This window comes from Carassius gibelio, chromosome B20, assembly GCF_023724105.1.
Source record: "Carassius gibelio isolate Cgi1373 ecotype wild population from Czech Republic chromosome B20, carGib1.2-hapl.c, whole genome shotgun sequence".
NCBI classification, from domain to species: domain Eukaryota; kingdom Metazoa; phylum Chordata; class Actinopteri; order Cypriniformes; family Cyprinidae; genus Carassius; species Carassius gibelio.
This window is the reverse complement of record NC_068415.1, coordinates 17,693,105-17,704,115: the sequence shown is the minus strand read 5'-3', so window position 1 is coordinate 17,704,115 and position 11,011 is coordinate 17,693,105. Positions and strand designations below refer to the sequence as shown.

The 11,011-nt window shown below is 35.8% G+C and overlaps 1 long non-coding RNA gene across 1 annotated transcript; it reads right to left on the bottom strand.

Moving 5' to 3' along the window:
- Positions 1–3,600: 3,600 nt before the first annotated feature.
- On the bottom strand, positions 3,601–7,870 carry LOC127984400 (uncharacterized). Its single transcript, XR_008160587.1, has 2 exons — positions 4,310–7,870; positions 3,601–4,208 (listed from the first exon to the last, which is right to left on the bottom strand). It is a non-coding gene; the product is annotated as an uncharacterized LOC127984400 (long non-coding RNA).
- Positions 7,871–11,011: the final 3,141 nt, after the last annotated feature.

Sequence of the window (11,011 nt, the reverse complement as noted above, 5' to 3'; positions counted from 1 at the left end):
TGTAATGTGCTTTGGGGAATACTCCACTAACATTTATTGGTTTTAACAAGCCACAAATAGAAGGTGACCAATTACCAGTAGAGACCCATAGGTCCCATCATAACTAGTAATCCATTATAAATTTTGTGATGGTGTCTGTTGTTTGTTTGTTTTTTTTACCAGGGATGTCTTGGCACAATCACAGCGACCCTAGGCAGATGGAGCAGAGCAAGGATCAAGAGAACTAGAAAATCATTGCATTCGTGATGTTCTTGGGTGTAAAATCATTAAGAACACAAGTAGCCTACGTCAAGTGAAAAGTTCTCGAGAAGGATGATGGAAAGAAGGATGAAGCGATAGGAACAGGGATATTTTTAGAGCAGCATTACACCACCCCCCTGTTTCCTGCTGCCTCACGTGAGGCTAAATTTAGATCGGTTGTTGGCGACAGAGACCAGCATGGAATACAAAACAGTTTACACACACACACAGAGAGAGAGAGAGAGAGAGAGACCACCCACTCCAGCACACACTCATTCATTAAAAATTGCTCATCAGGGTTGGACTGAGCAATATGAAAGTAATCCATGAAAACAATATGCAAGAAACAGATGCTGGGTGTTATTTTTCCATATCTTGTGCCGTGCAATGGTCATTGAACAGGTTGACTGTTTGTGTGTGACCCCAACTGTCGGTGGAAGTAACGTCTTTATCTGTATTCCGGTAAGGCAAGATCTTCTGGGTCTCCCTTACCACAATGACAAACAATCAAATGCCACATTGTTTCACTGTAACAAGTTAAATGTTTTGCTTGTTGATACGTTTTCTGGCATTCTCATCATGCTCTTAAATTTTTTACAGGTAATTTATGCTCATTAAAATGGTTACATAAACACATTTACTGCATTTTTAAGAAATATTATTAAAATTATGTTTTACTAAACATAAGATTTGGAGCAGGTCGCCCTCTAATGGACACATACAGGAACATGACCAGCCTTACAAGTCAAAGTTGTACTATCAATAATAACGATATGTGCTTTACAAAGTGTAAAAATAAATGCACAACATGCATAAATGAAAAAAAAAAAAAAAAAAAAAAAAAAAAAAAAAATACATTTTGTTCTGGGGATGTAAAGGAGGACAGATGTCCAGAAAAGTGCTGTATGGATGTTTGAATCCAGTAATTCTCTCTCCAGATTGCTGAGAAAGTCATAAATGTAACTTATTACTGCAAAGGTTGTATGTGTGTGTGTGTGTGTGTGTTTGCTCTTGTTTTTGTGAAATATCAGGACACAACTCTGTATAATGACATGGGTATGACACAGGTATTAGAAGGAGAGGGTGACTTATGAGGACATAACCCATGTCCCATTTTTTTTTAACGCTTATAAACCATACATATTAAATCTTTTTATTATTATTATTATTATCTTAATGTGCATGTTATATAAATAAATGTAATTGATCACCAGATGTCAAGTTGGTGTAATAAAATAAATAAATAAATAAATAAATAAATAATAATAAAGTTTAATAATTAACTATTAAATAAAATAGTTTAATAGATAACTACTAAAAATTAAATCATATTAAATTCTTAATGGGAGAATGGAACTGAACAACAAACAACTGCAGCATTTAACTAGAAAAATGTAATAGCTTTTAGAATGTATTGTAGTCAATCCGATCTTGTGAAAGTGTGTTTGGTGTACTGTTTTTACCATAGATTGTATAAAAAACATGTACGTAAATGGGCAAAAAGGCGAGAGTTAATTGCTGAAACCGCGCCGGCCTAGCTCGAAGGCAGAGGCAATCCATCTTTTGCGCAAGTGGCCACACACTTAATTATGCAAAACTAAAATAATTTTGTGTTGTAAGCATGTTTTTTGTTTGTTTGGCATTTTAACATGGGGAGTCTATGGGACTCTCTTTTTCAGCCAGCCCCTAGCTGCCAGTTGACGAATTACAGTTTAAGTCACTTCCGTGTTGGCTTCACAACACAGAGCGCTAGGTTGTTGAATGGTTTATTTGCGTTCCATCGATTTGCTAAATCGTCTGCACAATTTACTAAGTCCTTCTCTCGATTTATAAATCATGTACTCGATTTAGCAAATCGAGGGAATGAATTAGTAAATCGTGCTGACAATTTGTAAATCGAGGGAACGAAATAGTAAAGAATATCTTATTTATGCGAAAACTGCATGCATGGCCGGACTTACCATTGGACTAGAGTGGGCTGCAGCCCATGGGCCCCACCTTGTAGGGGCCCCACCTTTGTCTGTTTACGTTTGTTTGATAACGATTTTTACCAGGGGCCTCCCCTCGAAACGCGATTGGGATAGTTTTGAGTAGCAATTAGGTGGGTTTCGTTGTGAAAACCTGGCATTCCTACGTGCGAGATCTAAATGGGCCAGCTGAAGCTACAGCTTACAACTGCGACATTCGAGGCCACAATCGAACAGCATAAACTGTTTTTTTTTTATTATTTCACACAGAAGGACACTGAATTGTGTCTTCACCGATTGGTTTGTTATCACATGGCTACTTCAGCCATTAAGCATTTAGCCCCAAAGAACTCACATTTGTAAACATAATGACAAAAACTGCATATTCATTTACACACCAAACGTGCGTATCATATGCACACCAAAGTAATTTTTTGGCTATTAATACCACAAGTTTTTGTTTTTATTTTATGTTCTACAGTATTTATAAGCATTTTCATGATTCCAGGCTTAGTGTAGTATATAGTATTGTAGTAATTTTCAGTTTAATCCTTACATATCTTGATGATCTTGTTATACTACTGCTGCTGCTTCCACAGGTTTCATTTCCTCTATGCCATGGCTATCACTTTTTCCATTAACCTTGGCACAACAAGAACTTAGGCAAGGCTTTTCTCGCTGAGTTTGTTGTGAAAGTGCAGTTTTTGCTGACTGAGCACAATATTGTGTGAGAATTCTGTTTTAACCTCTGTTCCTTTCAAGCAGTGAAGATCAAGGACAAATGTATCTCCTCTGCTTCATTGCTTTTCTGAAGTGGTTTAGCTTTCTACTAGAGATGGGACGTTTGACACTGAGGGTCTGAAGCCTGACTTACTCTATTAAATCAAAATAATGTGTCGAGGCTTGTGTCAAATCTCTGTGATCACTTGACTGATGACGTTTGAGGATTCATACATCACAATAAAAAAACACAAGAAGCAAGGTGACTGATTTGAACCTTTGGTGCGGCTTCATTCATTATAAGGAGACGTGAAATGCTTGGTGTTACCTCCCTGCTTCATAGTAACAAGTTAATGTGTGGACACTGATTTTCAGATTGAATATAAACTGTTATTGCTGAGTATTGCTTTTGTGTTGAAACTGGAATTAACAATGTGTAAATAATTTTTTAATTGTCTGCTATAATTACAGCTGACCACTAGATGTCAGAGGCAGGGGCTTAGAATCTTCTTTGGTAGCTACAATCAGGAAAGAGCCTCAAAAGCTTCAGGAGGCTTCATCTGCCCATTTCTACTTTTTACATTGAATAAGTGGCAATTCAACACAGTACTACAATTTTTAAAGAATTATAAAGTTACACAATGGTTTTATTAGGCAGGACAATGAAGATGAATAAGTTTTAAAACACACTTTAATAAATTCCATGACAGGTTATCTCCAGAGAGGGCGGAATCACGAACGAACGAACAGACACAGAATGCCGGACAAAGACAGAATGAACAGATTTGATTAAGTAGGGTTGCTAATGAGAGACATATTGTCTTCAATATACACAGACAGTTCACTCACAACCTGTATGTAATGTAAATGTAATGTAAATGTAAATGTAACCTCCATGGTCATGACAGGGCAGACATCAGATGACAGAAAAACCTCAGGATAAAAGTATTAAATCTCCCAAGTCCTGCTTCAGCTCACCCTCAGTGGTGGTGCAGTGGGTGGGGCATTTCTTTGTGCCCTTGCTCACTACTGACACTTTGACCACCGTGTGTCTAACAGTTGGCTCACCCACCTGGACTGACGTCGATTGAGGCTCTGGCTCCAGTGTTTTACCTGTACCAGAAAGCTTTTCTATCTTTACTATCTCCTCTTTGTAGAAACCTTCGAGTTTTTCTTTTAGCAAAGAAACTGCTTTAATTATATCATCATAAGGGAAGAGAAGAGATGAGAAGAGAATTCACACAAATACAAAGGTGGTATTACAGGCCCCCCACGGAAACTCTACAGACACACAAAGAGAAACAACAAAATAATAATAATTTGAAAAGATAAAAAAAAAAAGACACACAGTCCTGTTTTTGTTCTCAAAAGCTATATGTTACCAGCAGGGAATCGATGAGATCCTCTGTGTGCGAAAGCTTCTCCAGTTCAGTGTCTCTCCTCTTCAGATCATCAATCTCCTGCACCAATTCCTTCATGTTTTCTTCAGCTTGGCTCACTGCAGCTTTTTCATGATCTCTGATCAGCTGTGTGACCTCAGATCGGCTTCTCTCCATTAGACGCATCGGTTCAGTAAAGTTCCTCTACTGCCTTCTGTGCAGCGTGCTGCAAGCTTCGGTGGGACTGGAAGTGAACTGGGATCCTCACTGATTGGAAGAGAGTCTTAACTGACCAGTTATATTTCTTTTTTAACTTTTTTTTTCATCTTCTTATGTTGAGAGGACATTAGGGGAGTGACAGCAATAGGGGAGTGGGATTGGAAAAAGGACCACAAGCCAAGGCTTAAACTGTTGTACTATGTTAGATCACTGTCCACAAGGTTATGGCTCCAAACCATGAGATGTTTCTACAAGTAGCTAACTCACCTTATGAGTCTTCACTTCTTCTCTCAGCTGCTGAAGATCTGCCTTGATCATCTGGATTTTTTTGCTGTAAGTTTATTGTTTTTGCTCCAGGTTTTTCTGTGGAAAAAATGAATAAAATAACAGTAAAAAATAAAAATAACAGTCAAGCTAGTAAATGTTATTTTACATAAAGAAACTATGTAATGTTAAGAATAGTGATTTTTTTTTCAATCAGTACAGTCATATGCACACCCAATTACAGTTAGAAAGATGCTACAGTAGCTTTGCTTCCAAATGCCTCAACAAAAGATTCAATCCATTTAAAAACTGCCCATTTAATTAACTAATTTAATGTCAATAGTAATAATCATATTTAGTAATACCTGTCTCCTTGAATACCTGTTATGGTGTCATGGTTTTTATGTTCATTATGTCCAGTTGCTTATGATGTTGAGGACAGAACATCTGCTGCAGTTGTCCAGTTGCATCAATCACTTTGTGTGGGTTACCTGAGCAAAATTCTTCATGACGATCAAAATGAGTCTGACAATAAGATTCCAGACAGGACTTAACAGATTTGTGTTTTCTTCAAGTGCAGACGTCACACTCCACATCTCCAGCATCAGCAGCTTGTAATTTAGTGACGTGACATACAGCCAAGTATGGTGACCCATACTCACAATTTGTGCTCTGCATTTAACCCGTCCAAAGTGCACACACACAGCAGTGAACACACACCCGGAGCAGTGGGCAGCCATTTATGCTGCGGCGCCAAGGGAGCACTTGGGTGTTCAGTGCCTTGTTCAAGGGCACCTCAGTCGTGGTATTATCGGCCTGAGACTTGAACCCACAACCTTAGGGTTAGGAGTCAAATTCTCTTACCACTAAGCCACAACTTTCCCACAAGTCTTCTTCAGTTTCTCTACCATTTCACCCAAGATGGTGCTTTTGCCTAAAGCAGGTCTTGGACTGAAGATCTGTCTGCACTGAGGGCAGCGGTCTGTAATACAGCTCATACAGTGACTCTGTCCACAGGGAATGATCACTGATTCTTCAGTAGATCCAGACACACTGGACAGGTGAACTGGTCCTGTCGCAATCAATTCAAAACACTGTTTTCAAGACCTCACATCTGCAAAAGTTGTGCCAGTGAATTTGATTTGAGCTAATTATGTTTTTTTTTCCTTGTTAGAATAATGTAGGCTACAAGATTTTGTAGATGCAGTTTTATAACTATCTAGGTTATTACACTACAGAGTTTTGACTGGTTAGCTGCAGAAAGTTATCTTGCTGGCAGATGATCTAATCAGAGCCCCAGCTATGTAGGCCTATGATTTTACAGATAATTCCTAGCCTGACAATGACAGATTTCCCTAACAATTTCATCAAAGGTGTGCCTGGTATATTCTTTATGGGTCCTTTTTAATAAGCTAATTATTCTTGGATGATTCAGAAGATGTGTCTTTAATAAACTGAGTATCATACTTTCACATTACTTTCATATGGCTACATTTCTTCTAGTCCAAAGGCCACAAAAATGTATGACTGAATGTGGTAAGAACAGGTCAGAATGCAGTATCCAAGGACCAAAAAGCAAAGAAAGAACGAAAAGGCAAAAAGTAAAGTGTGAGAATAAAATATGATGAAAAATAACTGACAATGATTAATTAGAGATCATATTAACAAGGAGTCTCATGAATGGTCTCTGGTGGCAAACATGCCATTGACACTTCAATATGTATTTTTTATACATCATCTCGTTTGGAGCTCCTCTTTCAGATTGCTAAATTAACTACGCACCTGTGGAATAAGTTATTGAGGAGTTTTAGGCTAGCGACTTTGTTGTGTGCTGTAGCCTGTAATATGAAGTTGCTATTTTAAATTCAGATCAGGCTGTGGAAAAACAGCATCATTTTATTTTATGAAAACTAGAACTTTGAGCCTTTTCACTTTCAAAAAAGCTGGTCCTTCAAAAACTATATCAAAAGATAAAAGACAATAATTATTGTTCATTCAATATGAATCGATATTGAATCACCCTTTAGAGATTTGCTAGTTAAATGCATATTTATCTGTATGTCTACTTACGTTTTTCTGTGAGATTTCTAAAGGAAATGACAGCATTGATAATCTGCTTGAGACTGTGACTGAGCAGGACGTGTGCAGTGTCTCCATCTAAAGGTAAGAAATAGGCTTTACATTGTTCAGTTTACCAAAAGCAACTGTGCTTCAGTTTTTTTTTAAAACGAAGCACATTTAGCTTATCACTACACATCAAGACTTTTAATTACAAGTGATTGTGTTCGCTGTAATTTTAGAGAGTTTTTTGGATTAATCTCATGGCATTTCCCAGGTGTCCTTTGGTTTACTTATATTCAAACAACAGAGTTACTAGTTTATATAGACAGTATTGAGCTAATGTATGATGTCACCCTTTACTATAGTTAGAATGCCATACTGAGGACGCACAACCAGGAAAATATATGCTAAACCATGAAGAATAAATAGCATCTCAAACAAATCACGAGGTTACCATTTCATACAACACTATTTTGAGACTACATAATCAATCATGTGTACTTACACAAAAAAGAAATATGTTTTTGGGGGGGATATTTGTCCTTTAAAGGGATAGTTCACTTTCAAATTAAATGTTGGTATGCTTTAGCTTATCTCAATGACATCCAAGATGTAGGTTTCTTTGTTTCCGCAGTATTTCCCATTTTGATATTTTTAGGTGGTCACCACCTGAAAGAGCATGCACAGAGGAGTCCAAATGAAACAATTCCACATCATAAGTACACATTGATGACCTAAGACACGAAACGAGCGGTTTGTGTAAATAAAAACGAACAGTATTTTATAATTTTTACCTCTTGTACATAACCACATCCAACTGATCTGAGGGCGCGAGGGCTTCCCTGTTGTGACATGCACGCACGCTCTGGCTTAGTCTGTGCAAACTTTATATAAAGTTTGGTATGACACTTTTTTTAATTGATTTGTGTTTTTTTTTAATCACACTGTTTTTACCTTTTCATGTATATTCATGTCTTTTTAATTAAAATAATAATAATACAAAATTAAAATAAAAACAGGTCTTTTTAACATATGAAATATCATATGAATAAAATATAATAATATAATAAGATATACAGGTGCATCTCAATAAATTTGAATATCGTGGGAAAGTTTATTTCAGTAAATCAACTTAATTTTGAAACTGACTTTTTTTTTGTTTTTTTGTGATGATTTTGGCTCACATTTCACAAAACCCCACCAATTCAATATCTAAAAAAAATAGTGAATTGTTGGCCTTGTGGAAAGTATGTTCATTTACTGTACATGTACTCAATACTTGGTAAGGGCTCCTTTTGCTTTAATTACTGCCTCAGTTCGGCGTGGAGGTGATCAGTTTGTGGCATGCTGAGGTGGTATGGAATCCCAGGTTTCTTTGACAGCGGCCTTCAGCTCACCTGCATTTTTTGGTCTCTTGTTTCTCATTTTCCTCTTGACAATAGTCCATAGATTCTCTCTGGGGTTCAGGTCTGGTGAGTTTGCTGGCCAGTAAAGCACACCAACACCATGGTCATTTAACCAACTTTTGGTGCTTTTGGTGATGTGGGCAGGTGCCAAATCCTGCTGGAAAATGAAATCAGCATCTTCAAAAAGTTGGTCTGCAGAAGTAAAGTGCTCCAAAGTTTCTTGGTAAACAGGTGCAGTGACTTTGGAAAAACAATATTGAAAAAAACACAATGGACCAACACCAGCAGATGACATCACACCCCAAATCATCACAGGCTGTGAAAACTTAACACTGGACTTCTAGCAACTTGGGCTATGAGCTTCTCCAGCCTTCCTCCAAACTCTATGACCTTGGTTTCCAAATGAAATACAAAACTTGCTCTCATCTGAAAAGAGGACTTTGAACCACTGGCCAATAGTCCAGTTCTTCTTCTCCTTTGCCCAGGTAAGACGCCTCTGATGTTGTCTTTGGTTCAGGAGTGGCATAACAAGAGGAATATGCCAACTGTAGCCAAATTTCTTAACATGTCTGTGTGTGGTGGCTCTTGATGCCTTGACTCTAGCCTCAGTCCATTCCTTGTGAAGTTCCTTCAAATTCTTTAATCAGTTTGGCTTGACAATCCTCCTAAGGCTGCAGTTATCTTGGTTGATTGTGTATATTTTTCTTCCACACTTTTTCCTTCCACTCAACTCTCTGTTTAACATACTTGGATACAGCACTCTGTGAACAGCCAGCTTCTTTGGCAATGAATGTTTGTGGCTTTACCCTCCTTGTGAAGGGTGTCAATGATTGTCTTCTGGACAACTGTCTGCAGTCTTCCCCATGATTGTGTAGTCTAGTGAACCAAACTGAGAGACCATTTTGAAGGCTCAGGAAACCTTTTCAGGTGTTTTGAGTTGATTAGCTGATTGGCATGTAACCATATTTTAATTTGTCGAGATGGTGCATTTGTGGGTTTTTGTTAAATGTGAGCCAAAATCATCACAATTAAAAGAACCAAAGACTTAAACTTCAGTCTGTGTGCATTTAATTTTTTAATACCCAATTTTCATAATGAGTATGACATCAAAATACAGCAAGAGCAATTCAAAAGCACAAGTAGCCGTATACTCTCTAAGCTCTTGCGGTGCTTTGATGTCATAAAACGATCGGTCTGATGGTGATGACCCGCTTCAAGTCGAACAAGATGATTCAATTAACCATTCATAAAGAACCAATTACTTCACTCCTGAATGAATCAGCCATTTGAACGAATCAAACGAATGAATAAATTACTCGATGACTTTTACCACCACCTACTGGCAGTTTTAGTTTATTATTTAGAGTATCATTAAATAGTTATTTTTAATATTTTTTTAGTAATAATAATAAAATTAATAAAATTAATTATTAAAGTTGTAGTTCACCCAACCAAAAATTCTCCAATCAATTCTCTCATCATTTACTAACATGGTCCAAAAGCGGCTGTAATTGTAACACAAAAATCCTAAATAAAAAGCAGAATTTAGGGATTTTAAAATAAATGTCCATTAAACGTGTTTACCAGTCTATTATATGTTTTTATAAACATGATGCCAGTGTGTGGCACATCTGTATTTCAGTGGCAGATGACACTGAATGTTCTGAAATAGGCTACCAGTGCTGTTGTGTGTGGGTGTTCACACAGATTACTCATTCTAGAATACACACGGGAATAAAATTATCATGGATTACTACGAATATTTGTAAAATTCATTTTGGTGAAATAAATCACACTTAAACTGAAGCATCACGGTCACTAAAGAATCAAACAGCAGCTGTGTAGTGCTTATTTTATTGTATTATTATTAATAATAATTTTTTTTTTTTTTTGTTTTTTTTGGAGTATGTACTATTTCCGGCTACATAATAATGATGATGATGATGATGATAATAATAATAATAATAATAATAATAATAATAATAATAATAATAATAATAATAATAATAATAATACAATTTAATACTAATATTTAATATGAATATTTGTATAGACTTACATGAGCTACGAAAATCTTGACATAAATAAATAAATAAATAAATAAATAAATAAATAAATAAATAAATAAATAATCTTCAAGGAATTGTGTATAAGCAGGTTTTTCTGTTAGAGACAGAACTGTCAAAAGTTGGAAAACAGTAGCTGAAATGCAAATATTTTAGGCTTCTTGTGTCCTTATATAATATTATATACTAATATATATATATATATATATATATATATATATATATATATATATATATATATATATAATATTCTTAAGCACCTCTGTCAGTGGATGTTTAGCTTAGATTATAAATTAGTTATATTTTTATATAACTCTGTTTATGTTTATTACGTATATATAAATACACTTACATACAGCATATATTTTGAAAATATTTACATGTATTTACATGTCTATATTCATATTCATATAATTTAGATTCTACATAAATATGTTTAATATATAAACACCAATTATCTTCTGAAATATAGACATGCATGTGTGTGTATTTATATATACGTAATAAACATACACAAAACACATATACATAATAAATATATACAGAATAAATATAGACAGCACACACACACACATATGTTATAAAAACATATTATTTTGGATTAATCGTTTGACAGCATTCATTTTTATGTATTTCTGTCCTTGTTTTTAATCTAATGTTGGATGCTTTTGCGCAACTTCAGTGGCCGG